Below are 15903 nucleotides of genomic sequence, written 5' to 3' on the forward strand. Positions count from 1 at the left end.
AGGGTGGGGGACAGGGTGTGACAAACCTGCTGGGATTTGTTTACTGTGAGGCTCCAGCATTTCTCAAGTGTGGCCACCAGGGGCTTTTATTGTGGCCACAGCCTCCTGGGCTGTAATTGAGGGAGTGCGGTGGGGCTCAGGCTTCAGGCTTCTGCTCTGGGATGGTGGGCGACAGGCTCAGTCAAGATACATGGAACGTAGGCTGGGTGGAGAGAAGTCTATGTAACTCATCCAGTTATTGATATACATGTGACTCAAATATTACCAATCTGTGTCCCCCCCACACACACACACAAACCCCCCCAACCAACCATCTCCCAAACAGACCCTCAGTCCCGAAAGCATTCATCCCTCATATTGTTTAAAAGATTCAAAGGAAACAGAAGAATCCCAGCTTTTAAAACAATCCTCTAGCAAGACAAAGAAACTCACATCTGTAGACTCAGAAAACAGTCCCAAGAAATTTTAACAATATGTTGTTATGAAGAAACCAAAGTGATAAAGAGACTTGATTTTTCATCTACTTTAAAAAAAACTTCTCAAATCAGCATCTTTAAAGTGAAATTTTTTCTGCTTTTTAACCAGACAATTCTCCCCAGAAAGAGAGGCACTGGTCCTGGAAACACTGCAATACCAGGTCAATGCATGGGGTGGACAGAGCAAGCTCCATTCCATCCCCTTGTTTCAAAAATCAATTTAATATACAGTCCTCAAGTAAAGGACCTATCAGATATTAAACTGATAAGAATAGACACTACGCTTTTGATCTTAGCTCCAAGCAGCAGAGAAGCAATGCTGAGAGTCTCAGATGGTAGGCAGCCACTCTTCCCCCACTGATTTCTACTTCAGCACGAGGAGCTCCCAGACACGCACCAAACACCATTCACGGGGCTTTGATAACTAGGTAACTCGAAGCGATGATCACTTCCCCAAAATGACTCCACTGGAAGAATTCAAAGCAAGAGCCCTTAACACACAATTCTGTTCAAAGACAGAGAAGTCTTTCAGCCTCCTTCCTCTTGCTGGTTTCCCTATATGCTCCTAATTTGCATAAACGCACCCACTGACCTGTGACTAACAATCTCTCACTGTTTTAACTCTTACAGCAAAACAGGCCAAAGAAAGCCTATGCAAGCGCTATACCGCAGCCCCAATGCTCTTTTCTGCTCCTTCTCAAACGTACAGTCATCAGGCACACATAAGATAGTTTTGCTCCATACCAGTCCAGTTTCTTGTCTAACCACTGCACACACATGGTATAACCCTACCCTGAGCTGATTCCCGACTTTTGCGCTCAATCCAGGAAAACGAGTATTGAGAGAGAAACTGTGCAGGGAAGTCTTCCTCAACTTGCACTCCACTCCCCAAGGGCCTTTCAGGGTCTTCTGTGGACTTCAGGTTCCATTTGATTGCCAAGGTTTATGGTCTTATTAATTAGCCATCTCCTAATGCAAGGATGCTACATGTCAGACTAAAGATCGATTTTCCAAAAGAGCTGAGAAACAGAACTAAAGCTGAGCCTGAGGTGTTACATTTACGTGAGCATCCAGAATCTGACTGTGCCCTGGCAAGTTCAATGCTTCCGAAAGAAATCAGAAAATAAGGAGCCCGTCAGGGCCCCCAGTGTAACCCCCAAAGAGATTACATAAATTCCTGGAGCTCTGTCTGCTGGCAGCTCAGGGAGGAGGAGCCAAGGCAAACTCAGAGTCTGCCCAGCAACCAATAGGGAGTGGAGATGCCCCTCCCAGGGAGTTGAGGAGAGGGAGAAGCCATTTTGAGGAGAGGCTGGAGCCAGCCAGGGCAAAGGCCAAACTGGCTGTGTGGGGAGCTGGTGAGTCCCAGGCCTGCAAGCAGGGTTCCCCCTGCAAACTGGCCTCTAGGGACCTGACACCAGATTCCCCAGCTGGGTTTTCCTCCCCCATGGATGATTCCCAATTGTTACATTTGCTGAGAAATTTCCCCAGCCAGGCTGGGTTCGCCTCCAGCTCCCCTGGTGAGACCAGTCCCCACATGGTCAGCGCTGCTAGTCCAGGGCTGATTCCTGCCTCAGGAGGATCCCTGCCAGCGGACAGAAGCCTCTGGAATCGTCCAGCGTCATCCTCAACCCTGAAGATCATTTGTGGAGTTCGTGAGTGCCTTGTCTTTAGTTAGTTAGTCAAGGAATTTGTTTTGGGGACCCTCTACTCCCTGAACTGTGTCCTCAAGCCAGGGAGTGAGGGTTTGAGGATTTTATAATCTATCGCTTATTACACCTGTGGAGGAATTCACCACCTCCTCCCACTTGTGGGTCTTCTGGGCTGTACTGAACCCAGTCAGCCACACTGCTACACCTCTGCAGAGAATTGTATAGGTCATCAAGGGCCCCGGCAAGGTACGCGTACCAACAGGACACTAGTTTTACATTTGTTGCATCCAGACGGGTATTTTAAGTGTGGGCACCGGTGACCCTAAACATAGTGTTTCCCCTATTATGTTGTATTTGTTGCCTGTTTAATATAATTGTTGTGTTGAATATATTTTTATGTGTTGTGTTATCTCTTGGAAGTCTCCAACTATCTGGCAAATAAGTGGGGATTCCTCTGTAGTTAGGATTTTCCGCCCAAGCTGCCCTGGTGACCCTGCCAGGAAGGAGCGAGGGGGGTGGAGGCACCGCCAACTAATTTCATAACCAAAAAAAGAAAAAAGATTCACCCTACTGAGTGGGTGGCGGGATCCAAAAGAACCCAGACCTGTCCATCAGAACATGTAAGTGGATTGCTATTAAAGGAGGTAATCAGGTGGAGAGGGGCGCTACACAAGTGACACCAATTTTCAAGTTGAGTAAATAAAGTTGAGGAGATAGTTATTAACCTCACAAAAATATACTAAAGATCCCTCAACATAACACCTGAAGGTGAAATATGAACAGAGACAAACCTTGTCAGCAAAGTCTCATTTCCCAAACAATCCTCAAAATGTTACTAATTCCCACCCCTCCTCCACAGGAGCTCTGTGCAGTGTAACTGTTCTGCAGGCAGCTTCCCATTCAATGCTGTTGTGGGACATTCCCAGGCCTGGAAATGTACCAACGACAGAATTTGAAGAGCAAACCTGGCTCCCCGCACCAGGCGGGATTTGAGTGTTTTGTCCCTATCACTTAGTGTTTGTCAATAGTACAGACGCCAGGGGCAGGATTCCAGGCTCTGCTTGAGGGATTCTGGCACAGGGGCTGGGGGGGGAAGAAAGGATTGTAGATTCTGACCTGCGCTCTAGAGAGGAGGTAATAAGTGAAGGGGCCATTTTTGACTCCTCCCCTCCTCAGAATTCTACATGGCTAAATGAGGGAGTGACACCACTTGGTTAATGAAAACCAGTGCTCTAGGTGAGACTTGAACTCACAACCTCAGCATAGCTCCTCTCAGCACTGCCCTATAAGTACTGTGCGCTAACCAATTGCACCACTGCAGCACCTGTTAGCTATCATTCTTTGAGACCCCCTAGGCTGATAAAGGCAAGGAGTGACCCCAAGACATTCTCAGTGGAGCTGAGAGCAGGTAGCAACAAGTGTTGTACTCGGTGGGGTGGATTCTTCTTACGGGTTCCAGGCCCCATTTGACCCTTTTGTTCTTCCCTGTGTAATAGCAGAGCTGGTTAAGACTCAATGGAGAGTCTTGCTGCAGACCAACAGATCTGAAATCACTGAGAACCAGCTCTAAGCATTAGTCCTGCTTTGGGACAGTGTCTCTCATGCAAGAAACTGCCCAGTCTGCGCTAGCAGTGAGGCTCCCTCACTAACAGCTGAAATCAGGGAGAGCCGTGCGAAGTGCAGGGACGCAGGGGTGCCTGAACAGGGAGGAACAACAGGTGCTGGGGGTGGGGTGGTTGTCAGAAAATGTTAATTAACTGGTGCTCCAGTGGTACAATTGGTTCGCACACAGTACTGATAGAGCAGTGCTGAGAGAAGCTATGCTGAGGTTGTGAGTTCAAGCCTCACCTAGAGCACTGGTTTTCATTAACCATGTGGCATCACCCCATCATTTGGCCTGTGGAATGTAGAATTCCAGCCCTGGGACACTGAGGAGGGGAGAAGTCAATAATGGCCCCTTCACTTATTACCTCCTCTCCAGAGCACAGGTGAGAATCTACCATCCTTTCTCTCCCCTCCAGCCCCTGTGCCAGGATCCCTCAAGCAGAGCCTGGAGTCCTGCCCCTCCTTGACCCCTGAGCCTGGAGGGAGAGGAGCAAGGAGCCATTGTTAAAGGGCTTTCCCTTCCCCTGCCCACTTCCCTGGCTCTTGTCACGCAAACAGCAAGCAGCAAAAGACCAGAAGTCGGAAGCGCAGACAAAGGGATGTTTACTGGGGTTAGTTTCCAAGCAAGCAGATTCCGAAGCCCTTCACACCAGTCGGGCTTATCTCTATAGACCGACAGAGTCTGCTCCCCAGTGTCCCCCTTCCCAGCTCTGACACCGCAGAGCCTTGTCTGTGTCTCTGTTCCCTATTCCCATCCCCCCTCCATTAGCATGATTCCAATTTCTCCTTCCACTTCCTGTTTGACCCGTTTATATAGTAATATTCTCAGCTAGACCTTAACCAATCATTTTACTGAAATGTGACTAACCAATCGTAACAGAATTCTCTAACCAATTATATCCCACTCCCCTAATTAACTTACACCCAGCAAAATTAATTCAGCAGCCCTGACTGATGCCCACTGGAGATAGGTCTTTGGTCCAGCTTGTTCAGTGGACTGGCCACTATAGGTTGGGGTCCCAGAACTTAACAGTCTGGCTAGATATTCCTGCGGGTTGACCGGATGGTGGTTTCTCGCTGCTTCACCTGATGTCCACAACTTTGGTCCCTGTACCTGCAGCTGCCACCCTCTTCCTCTTGCCCACATGGCACTTGAAGGAAGGAGTGCCAGGGCCAGGCTTCATAGTCAGGGCTAGGCAGGAGGGAGGCAGAGTCCCAGGCTGGAGCCCAGCACACCTTTCCTGCTCTGGGCACCTGGAGCAGAGGCGGCTGGTGCTGACAGCGCCAAAGGAAGGTTTAAAAGCCACAGAGCAACCGAGGGCAGGGCAAGAGGAGGGGAGAACCATGCCTATGTGTGGCCAGCAGACAGCCACAGAGACACCAGACAGCCTGCTCCCTGTCATGCCAAACACCCACTAAAAGCCACCCACAGGCCAGCTGCTGATGCTCTGTGGCCAACATCAGAAGATGGTAGGAAAGCAGGGCCAACCCCCCCGGTGGGGCCTCTGACCGTTCGTACTCCAGGTGCTCACTTTGGCAGTGGGGAAGGAGATTTTTCCCCAAGAGGCTTTTCCCCAGCTGGCGAGAAGCAGAGAAACAACCAGGCTCCCAAGGCACTATTTAGCAAACCCCCTCAAGCACAGGGACAGGTGCAAATTTTGACGAGGGAAACTGCTCTACACGCTAGCCCGGGCAGCCGCCCATTTTCTTTGGCAAGTCAGGAATGGCAACAGCGAGACTGGAAGTATGTGGGGCTCATGCCCCAGCCTTTGTGACACCCAACCCCCAACTTCTTCCTGGGGCTCTAGCTGAAGCCAGAACATTGGCCTGAGCGGCCAAGAAGTTACAGCCCTGAAGGGAGCAGGACTTTCAGCACAAAGTTAAATTTGCACAAACACAACTGCCTGATCCGAGGTCAGACGCCTTATCCGTTATACACAGTTATAATGGAAAAGCCTCTCCAAGCCATTCTGTGTTTCTTGGGTCATCTACTGAGGGGGGCTGAGACTCTCTGGGCACAAGAAGTCGAGTTCCCAGTGAGATGTGAGACTTAATTCTATGGAGCCAGGTGCAGGGCTTTGGCAGGGAGGCTCAGGCATGGGGGACTGGGGTGCAGCAGACAGGCCGGCTGTCTAGGTGGGGAGATTTAGTCTCACTGAGGAGGAGGAGGAATCCTGCTGACAGGCAGTGGCTGTGGAGAAAAGGGCTGTCCAGGCTCCTCAGGTCTTCTTCTTCCAGCTCCTCATCTGGCTGGGCTGCTCCACCGGCCTGGACAAGTCCTCTGCATGCACAGCAAATAGCCCAAGAGCCATTGCTGCCCAAATCTGTGCTGGGGGGTGAGCGTCTGTCTTCCCTGTCCCATCCGCGCTAGAGCAGACCACTAGATTGAGAGAGACAGTCAACAACGATTAAGGCTAAGATTATATAAAGGGGGTCACAGAATCACAGAATTCGTGACTGTCAGAGATCCACAGCTATCAGCCACCAGTGGCGGAAGGGGCCCCCACAGGCCCATGCCACCACAGATGGACCCCACAGCTCCCAGCTACTGAGAGCAGCGAGATGCCCCCAGAGCTCCCAGCTGCCATGGGTGGATCCCAGAGCTCCCAGGTACCACATGTGACAGGAGGACCCTGGAGCTCCCAGTGGGGTGACTGGGTTATAAAGTCCGGTCAGCGGTGCTGCGGGGCTCAGGCAGGCTGGTCCCTACGTGTCCTAGGGCACCGCACTGTGCCCTGGAAGTGGCCAGTAGGTCCCCCCTGCTGCACCGCTGACCAGGAGCCGCCCGAGGTAAGTCTGCACCCCAACCCCCTGCCCCAGCCCTGAACCCCCCCAACCCAGAGCCCCCTCTTGCATCCCAGAGCCCTCACCCCTCTGCACTTCAACTTCCTGCCCCAGCCCAGAGCTTCCTCCCACACCTGGAACCCCTCATCCCTGCCCCCACCCCAGAGCCATCACCCCATCCTGGACCCCAACCCCCTGCCTCAACCCACAGCCCCCTCCTGCACTCTGAATCCCTCGGCCCCACCCTGCAGCCTGCAGCCCCCTCCTCCACCCCAAACCCCTCATCTCCCCACAGCTCCCACAGGCAGACCCTGGGGCTCCCAGCAGCCATGGGTGGCCGGGGAGCCCCCACAGCCCCACCCCACTGCGTATGGACCCTGCAGCTCCTACGAGTGGAGCCCAGAGCTCCCAGCTGCTGCGGATGGACCCAGGATTTCCCAACGGGCATTGATGGCGTGAGGACCCTGCAGCCCCACGTCATTGCTAACAGACCCTGCAGCGCCGAAGACCCTGGAGCTCCCAGCCGCCCCAGGCAGCCCTCAGCCGCCCGAGGCAAGAGAGGCAGCCCCCAGCACTCAGACACTGCAGGCAGAGCCTGGCGTTCCCAGTCACCGGGGGGGTGAGGAGAAGCCGCAGCCCCCGGCCATTGCAGATGGCCCCGAAGCTCCCAGCCGCCGCAGGTGGATGCCAAAGCCTCCAGCTGCCATCGGGACCCCGCAGCCCCCGGCTGCCACGGGCAGGAACCGTCACCCCGCGACCGGCAGAAAACAGCCGCGCGCGGAAGCCCCTCGCGCCCTGTGACCCCCCTGGTGCTGCGGCTTTTCGCCAGGCAGGAGGCAGCGCCCAGTAGTTTCCCCAGGAATTGAAATTAGGGGGGGGTGTTTGAATTCACAGGGGGGGTGTCAGGGCCAATGAGATATATAAAAGAGATGTGAATAAAGTAAATGTTTTGTTAGGATAATGCAAATTTAACATAAGGATAATGCAAGTTATACATAACAGGTCTAGATTTCTAAAAATATATATAATTTAAAAAAAATGTATTTAATTTAAATTGACTTTTGAAAAGTAAGCCATCATGGGATAAGAGGGAAGTCCTCTCATGGATCAGTAACTGGTTAAAATCTTGGAAACAAAGGGTAGGAATAAATTATCAGTTTTCAGAATGGAGAGAGATGGTATCCCAGAGGGGTCAGTACTGGGACCATTACTGTTCAACATACTCATAAATGATCTGGAAAAATGGGTAAACAGTGAGGTGACAAAATTTGCAGATGATACAAAACTGTTCAAGATAGTTAAGTCCCAGGCAGACTGCGAAGAGTTACAAAGGGATCTCACAAAACTGGGTGATTGGGCAACAAAATGGCAGTTGAAATTCAATGTTGATAAATGGCTTCATCGGATGCACAGAATAGAACATATAGTGAGGATATATGTATAAGCACACATACATACACATACATACACACAGAGAACATGAAAAGGTGGGCGTTGCCCAACCAACTCTAAGAGGCTAATTAATTAAGATGAGCTATTCTCAGCAGGAGAAAAAAAAACTTTCATAGTGATAATCAGGATGACCCATTTAAGGTAGTTTGACAAGAAGGTGTGAGGATACTTAACATGGGGAAATAGATTCAATGTGTGTAATGGCTCAGCCATTTCCAGTCTCTATTTAAGCCTAAATTGATTGTATCTAGTTTGCATATTAATTCAAGTTCAGCAGTTTCTCGTTGGAGTCTGTTTTTGAAGCTTTCTGTTGCAAAATTGCCACCTTTAAATCTGTTACTGAACGGCCAGAGGTTGAAGTGCTCTCCTACTGGTGTTTGAATGTTATAATTCTTGACGTCTGATTTGCATCCCATTTATTTTTGCACAGAGACTGTCTGGTTTGGCCAATGTACATGGCAGAGGGGCATTGCTGGCACATAATGGCATATATCACATTGGTAGATGTGGAGGTGAACGAGCCCCTGATGGCATGGCTGATGTGATTAGGTCGTATTATGGTGTCACTTGAATAGATATGTGGACAGAGTTGGCATCGGGCTTTGTTGCAAGGATAGATTCCTGGGTTAGTGTTGTTGTTCTGTGGTTGCTGGTGAGGATTTGCTTCAGGTTTGGGGGTTGTCTGTAAGCAAGGACTGGCCTGTCTCCCAAGATCTGGGAGAGTGAGGGATCATCTTTCAGGATAGGTTGTAGAAATTTGATGATTCGCTAGAGAGGTTTTAATTGGGGGATGAACGTAAAGGCCAGTGGTGTTCTGTTACTTTCTATGTTGGGCCTGTCTTGTAGTAGGTGACTTCTGGGTACTCTTCTGGCTCTGTCAACCTGTTTTTTCACTTCAGCAGGTGGGTATTGTAGTTTTAAGAATGCTTGATAGAGATCTTGTATCTCTATCTGAGGGATTGGAGCAAATACGGTTGTATCTTAGAGCTTGGCTTTAGACAATGGATCATGTGGTGTGTCCTGGATGGAAGCTGGAGGCATGTAGATAAGTATAGCGGTCAGTGGGGTTCCAGTATAGGGTTGTGTTTATGTGACCATAGCTTATCAGCAGAGTACTGTCAAGGAAATGGACCACTTGAGTGAATTGATCTAGGCTGAGGTTGATGGTGGGATGGTTATTGTTAAAATCATGGTGGAATTCCTCAAGGGCTTCTTTTCCATGAGTCCAGATGATGAAGATGTCTTCAGTGTAGTGCAAGTACAGTAGGGGCATTAGGAGACGAGAGCTAAGGAAGCGTTGTTTTAAGTCAGCCATAAAAATGTTGGCATACTGTGGGGCCATGTGGGTACCCATAGCAGTGCCGCTGACTTGAAGATATATATTGTCCCCGAATGTGAAATAGTTGTGGGTGAGGACAAAGTCGCGAAGTTCAGCCACCAGGTTTGGCATGTAACTAGTTCACAAAACTGTGGGGGGTGTTGGGAAATCACTGCTCATGCCCCTGGCCAGCCTATTTCCCTTTGGCTTCTCAAGCGCCTCTGGAGGGACGCAGCTTCCCAGGCACGCGGATCCTTCCATTCAACGTGCACTGGACGCACATTCGAAACACAGCCCTTTCCAGGAGGGAATGCGCTGCTTTTGGACCCTGGCGCCCAGCAAGAAGTCCTGGGACTCTTTTTCTGACGGATGGACCCCACTGACTTGCCTTTACCAAGCAGAAACTAAGGACCGGCCGATGGCTCTCTTTGCAAACGGACGCCATCAGACTGAGCCACGAGGCGTGCTGCAGGATAGTCCCTCCACACCAAAAATTAGTGCCATGACCCAGATTCGAACCGAGGTTGCTGCGGCCACGGCGCAGAGTACTAACCACTATACGATCACGGCCAGGCGCTGAGTGAACAGGTAGCAGCCCAGTGCAAAATGCTCAGGTCTGCGGTCTCGGGGCGGCCACCTACGTCTCCGGCGGGCACAGGTATTTCTCAAGTCTGCCCATTACAGTCACAGGTAAAATGCTGAGCAAAGGAAAAAATAGAGGAAGCCAATCCCATGCCTGTCCCTTTTTCTGTCTTCCTCCACCCCTGGACCAAGTCCCTCCCCGTTTGTCTGGGCCATTGTCCTCATGCCCCTGGCCAGCCTATTTCCCTTTGCCGCTCTGAATCGTGCCCCCACGTGCAGGCCCCGAAGCTGGGCCCGGGGGCGGAAGGCCAGGGAGAGGCTTTGGCTAGGGCCAGCGTGTCCTTGCGAGGTAATTGTCTCTCTGGAGGAGAAAGTCATCAGTTTGGGGTGCGAAGGGAAGTGGCCGTAGAAGGAGAATGGAAGGCATGTGGTGGGCAGGCCAGGGATTTCTTTGTTCCCCCCTTGAAAAGGGGTCACCCTCCCCGTCAGGGAATCGAACCCCGGTCTCCCGCGTGACAGGCGGGGATACTCACCACTATACTAATGAGGAAAGGGGCACAGGAAGGGGCCCCAGCTCCCACAGACCAGCTATGGTCAGCGTACACCTACACCGTCGCATGGACCCCAGCAGGCAACAGCACCCCTGGCCCTCTTCTGCTTCCCAAAGGCTTTGGCCGCAGCAACAGCCCTGGGAAAATCCCTGGCCCTCCTCACCTGCCCTTACCCAGCACCACGCCTTTTCGGGCCTACACAGCTCCTCACACAACACCCGCCTGGGACCTTGCCCTCCCCTACCAGCTCAGCAGCACCTTTTTTCCTCTCAAAACCTCCTCTTGACACCCTCCCCCTTCCACACTTCAGACTCACCTCATCACAAACTCACCCACGGCCCCTTTGGCTTCTCAAGCGCCTCTGGAGGGACGCAGCTTCCCAGGCACGCAGATCTTTCCCTTCAACGCGCACTGGACGGACATTCCAAACACAGCCCTTTCCAGGAGGGAATGCGCCGCTTTTGGACCCTGGCGCCCAGCAAGAAGTCCTGGGACTCTTTTTCTGACGGATGGACCCCACCGACTTGCCTTTACCAAGCAGAAACTAAGGACCGGCCGACGGCTCTCTTTGCAAACGGACGCCATCAGACTGAGCCACGAGGCGTGCTGCAGGATAGTCCCTCCCCAGCAAAAATTAATGCCATGACCCGGATTCGAACCGAGGTTGCTGCGGCCACGGCGCAGAATACTAACAACGATACGATCACGGCCAGGTGCTGGGCAAGCAGGCAGCAGCCCAGCGCAAAATGCTCAGGTCTGCGGTCTCGGGGCGGCCACCTACCTCGCCAGCAGCCACAGGTATTTCTCAAGTCTGCCCATTACAGTCACAGGTAAAATGCTGAGCAAAGGAAAAAATAGAGGAAGCCAATCCCATGCCTGTCCCTTTTTCTGTCTTCCTCCACCCCTGGACCAAGTCCCTCCCCGTTTGTCTGGGTCATTGTCCTCATGCCCCTGGCCAGCCTATTTCCCTTTGCCGCTCTGAAACGTGCCCCCACGTGCAGGCCCCGAAGCTGGGCCCGGGGGCGGAAGGCCAGGGAGAGGCTTTGGCTAGGGCCAGCATGTCCTTGCGAGGTAATTGTCTCTCTGGAGGAGAAAGTCATCAGTTCGGGGTGCGAAGGGAAGTGGCCGTAGAAGGAGAATGGAAGGCATGTGGTGGGCAGGCCAGGGATTTCTTTGTTCCTCCCTTGAAAAGGGGTCACCCTCCCTGTGATGAAGCGATTCTGGCAGGACTCAACTCAGAATCACTTCAGGCCCAACAGGCGGATTTCTACACAATCCCCTTTTAGGCACACCTACAGACTTTCTAGATAACAGGTAAGAAGCAGTCTCCTTTCCTTGGCCATGAACAAGTTCAGGAATCTTTTCCTTCTTGCTACAAGTTGTCAAACTGTCAGTAGGTAACACCATTAAATCACCTTCATGCTCTCCTTGTGCCCTGGATAGGGTATCACCCTGATCAGACAGAGTTGCTACACCCTTTTCCAACCACACATTAGCAACTGGCAAACTACAAGCACCAGAATTGTCTGTTCTCTGGGATTTTGCTAAGACACTAACTGGATGCAACCTAGTCACAGTGCCATTCTCCCCAGCAGACACAAACTCAGGACCATTCCCTTCCTGGGCTTTAGCTGTATTTACAACCAACTCCGAGACAACTGAATCACCGTCAACCATCACAGGCTGAAAGGCACCTTCTGTCTGCTCCACAGACACAGAAGAGCCAGAGACACATTCTACTTCACCAGAAACACAGCTTGGGATTTCACTTCCCTTGTCCCAGCACACAGGGCTGTTCACAGACAACTGCTTGGAGACCGAGGTAGCTCCCTTCATAGGCAAGTCAATACCCCTGACCCACATAGGCACATTCCCTCCACTGTCACATTTCTCCACACAGGACACAGGTAAGGGATAGGGACACTCCTCTTCCACTATCCCTGTCTTCCCAAACTGCTGATTAGACAAAGCCGTCAGCTCACAAAGCTGCCTAGGCCCCTCCAAACTTTCCCTACTAGGCACATTGCCACTCCCAACAGATAAGCTGCTGCTTTTTTCACTACACTGAGCTACTTTTAGCAAATCACAGTTACCCATTTCAGGTTCACTTCTACAAGCTGCACTAGCCACCAATCCATCACCTATCACAAATTTACCCTTTCCTTCCTCAGTTAGGGCTTTAACCTGACCATTTACTTTAATCTGCTCCTGAGAAACATTTTCCTCACCAATGAGATCTTTCTGCTCTTGATCTAACTCCAGACTTCCTTCTGAGACATCAGACAGACATTCAGAAACTCCACTCACAGACACGCTGCTTTTTTGCACAGACAAACCTTTGGAGCAACCCACCTCAGGCAAATCATTGCTCACAATAGACACAGGTTTAAGATTATTCCTCTCCTGTGACTGGCTACCTGGACTGAACAAAGCGTTAACATTTTCCCCAATTAAAAGATCTTTAGGCAATAACTTCCTGACGCCAGCTATCACTTCATGCTGAGCCCCATTCCTCTCAAGGTGGATTCTGGCTAAAGGCACACGGACAGTAAACTCACAGAGGATCACAACATTCACACCCTGATTTGGTAAATAATCTTCCTCTTTGACCAGATCTGCTTTAACAAGAGTGATGTTAGAAGCCATAGTTTGCCCTGAACAGCTTTTACCATTGACTTTTACACTCTCTATGAATTTTCCATTCCCACTCCCATACATAGCACTGGCACAATGTATGGGGCCACCCTCTACTGAACCCACAATAACAGCATTGACATAAAAGGTGGCATTGTTGGGGTACATTTGGTTACCCCCAGACAACTGCTCAGAGTTATACAACATACCAACATTGTTACAAACTGGACTTTCAAGAGGATACAGTCTCTGCTGTTCTTCCATTGCTTTTTTGACTTGGAGTTGGAGTCTAGCCGTCTCCTGTTTTCTCCTCAGCAGCCAGCAACTCCAGACGCCTCTTACGAGCTTTTTCTTCTCTCTTAGCAACTTCTTTCTTTCTCTCATCAGACTCTTTCTCCATTCAAATTTCTGCCAGTTCTTGCTCATAATCAAACTGCAGGCTGTCTCTCAAGGCTTCCAGTTTCCTTGCTTTTCCTGATGCTTTCTGTCTCGTGGTCAGTGACCTTTAACCAACCAAACTCTCAATCCCAAAGTTAAAATTTGGATACCGTGGGGTTCTGACCCAAAGCTTAATTGACCTGGTTCTGTGGATCCAAGCACAACTACGCCACTGTGGCGGACTGATTCTGGCGGGACACAACTGAGAGTGCCAAATCAGGACCAATTGCTTAAACTGGGCAGTCACAGCCCTAGGCTGGGGTTTTTCCACCTCTAAGGCAAACCAAACCAGCCAGACAAAAAGGACTTTGGTCTCATCCCACTGGCTAACCACAAGTCACACAAGCAATTTCCTTAGACACTCCAGTCTTCCAGCATCACCACCAGTGCACTCGTCCTGGGGATGAATGGTTATGAAAACCAACACCCCAATAAAAGAAAAAGGTTCTCTCGATCCCAAAGGACCAAGCCCCAGACCCAGGTCAATATACACATCAGATCTTACCCACAAATCATGCTGTTGCCAATCCTTTAGAATCTAAAATCTAAAGGTTTATTGACAAAGGGAAAAAGGTAGAGATGAGAGGTAGAATTGGTTAAATGGAATCAATTACATACAGTAATGGCAAAGTTCTTAGTTCAGGCTTGCAGCAGTGATGGAGTAAACTGCAGGTTCAAATCAAGTCTCTAGAATACATCCCCCGCTGGGATGGGTCATTCAGTCCCTTGTGTAGAGCTTCAGTTTGTAGCAAAGTCCCTCCAGAGGTCAGAAGCAGGATTGAAGACAAGATGGAGATGATGCATCAGCCTTATATAGACTTTTCCAGGTGTAAGAATCTCTTTGTCCTCACTGTGGAAAATTACAGCAAAATGGAGTCTGCAGTCACATGGACAAGTCTCTGCATACTTTGCTGAGTCAAAAGGCGTGTCTGCCTTCTCTCCATGGGTCAATTGTGTAGCTGATGGTCCTTAATGGGCCATCAAGCCAGCTAGGCACGGCTAACACCAGCTTGTCTGGGATATTTCCCAGAAGCAGAGAATAATACAAAATACAGACAGTACAGAGCCAATACTTATAACTTCAACTACAAAATGATACACAGACATACAGACAGCATAATCATAACCAGCAACCCAGAACCTGGTCTTAGACACCTTATATGACCTCCTTTACTTAAGATTTGGTGCCACTACAGGACCTTGGTTGCAACCCATGTTCTATATGGTCCCAATTTATATCAATAACGTCACACCGGGTCACGGCATTAATTTTTGGTGGGGAGGGACTATCCTGCAGCACGCCTCGTGGCTCAGTCTGATGGCGTCCGTTTGCAAAGAGAGCCATCGGCCGGTCCTTAGTTTCTGCTTGGTAAAGGCAAGTCAGTGGGGTCCATCCATCAGAAAAAGAGTCCCAGGACTTCTTGCTGAAGCCAAAGGGGCCGTGGGTGAGTTTGTGATGAGGTGAGTCTGAAGTGTGGAAGGGGGAGGGTGTCAAGAGGAGGTTTTGAGAGGAAAAAAGGTGCTGCTGAGCTGGTAGGTGAGGGCAAGGTCCCAGGCGGGTGTTGTGTGAGGAGCTGTGTAGGCCCGAAAAGGCGTGGTGCTGGGCAAGGGCAGGTGAGGAGGGCCAGGGCTTTTCCCAGGGCTGTTGCTGCGGCCAAAGCCTTTGGGAAGCAGAAGAGGGCCAGGGGTGCTGTTGCCTGCTGGGGTCCATGCGACGGTGTAGGTGTACGCTGACCATAGCTGGTCTGTGGGAGCTGGGGCCCCTACCCATGCCCCTTTCCTCGTTAGTATAGTGGTGAGTATCCCCGCCTGTCACGCGGGAGACCGGGGTTCGATTCCCCGATGGGGAGGATGACCCCTTTTCAAGGGGGGAACAAAGAAATCCCTGGCTTGCCCACCACATGCCTTCCATTCTCCTTCTACGGCCACTTCCCTTCGCACCCCAAACTGATGACTTTCACCTCCAGAGAGACAATTACGTTGCAAGGACACTCTGGCCCTAGCCAAAGCCTCTCCCTGGCCTTCCGCCCCCGGGCCCAGCTTCGGGGCCTCTACGTGGGGGCACGTTTCAGAGTGGCAAAGGGAAATAGGCTGGCCAGGGGCATGAGGACAATGGCCCAGACCAACGGGGAGGGACTTGGTCCAGGGGTGGAGGAAGACAGAAAAAGGGACAGGCATGGGATTGGCTTCCTGTCTTTTTTCCTTTGCTCAGCATTTTACCTGTGACTGTTATGGGGAGACTTGAGAAATACCTGTGATGCCGGCGAGGTAGGTGGCTGCCCCGAGAGCACAGAGCTGAGCATTTTCTACTGGGTTGCTGCCTACACCCCCAGCACCTGGCCATGATCGTACAGTGGTTAGTACTCTGCGCTCTGGCCGCAGCAGCCTCGGTTTGAATCTGGGTCACAGCATTG

The 15903-nt window shown here is 51.0% G+C and overlaps 2 non-coding genes across 2 annotated transcripts; one reads left to right on the forward strand and one right to left on the reverse strand.

Annotated features, from left to right (window-relative positions):
* Positions 1-600: 600 nt before the first annotated feature.
* On the reverse strand, positions 601-794 carry LOC123354981. The gene has a single exon (XR_006574985.1). It is a non-coding gene; the product is annotated as a U2 spliceosomal RNA (small nuclear RNA).
* Positions 795-15267: 14473 nt separating this feature from the next.
* TRNAD-GUC lies at positions 15268-15339 on the forward strand. Its single transcript has one exon. It is a non-coding gene; the product is annotated as a tRNA-Asp (tRNA).
* Positions 15340-15903: the final 564 nt, after the last annotated feature.

This window comes from Mauremys mutica, chromosome 22 (genome assembly GCF_020497125.1).
Source record: "Mauremys mutica isolate MM-2020 ecotype Southern chromosome 22, ASM2049712v1, whole genome shotgun sequence".
Taxonomy (NCBI): Eukaryota; Metazoa; Chordata; order Testudines; family Geoemydidae; genus Mauremys; species Mauremys mutica.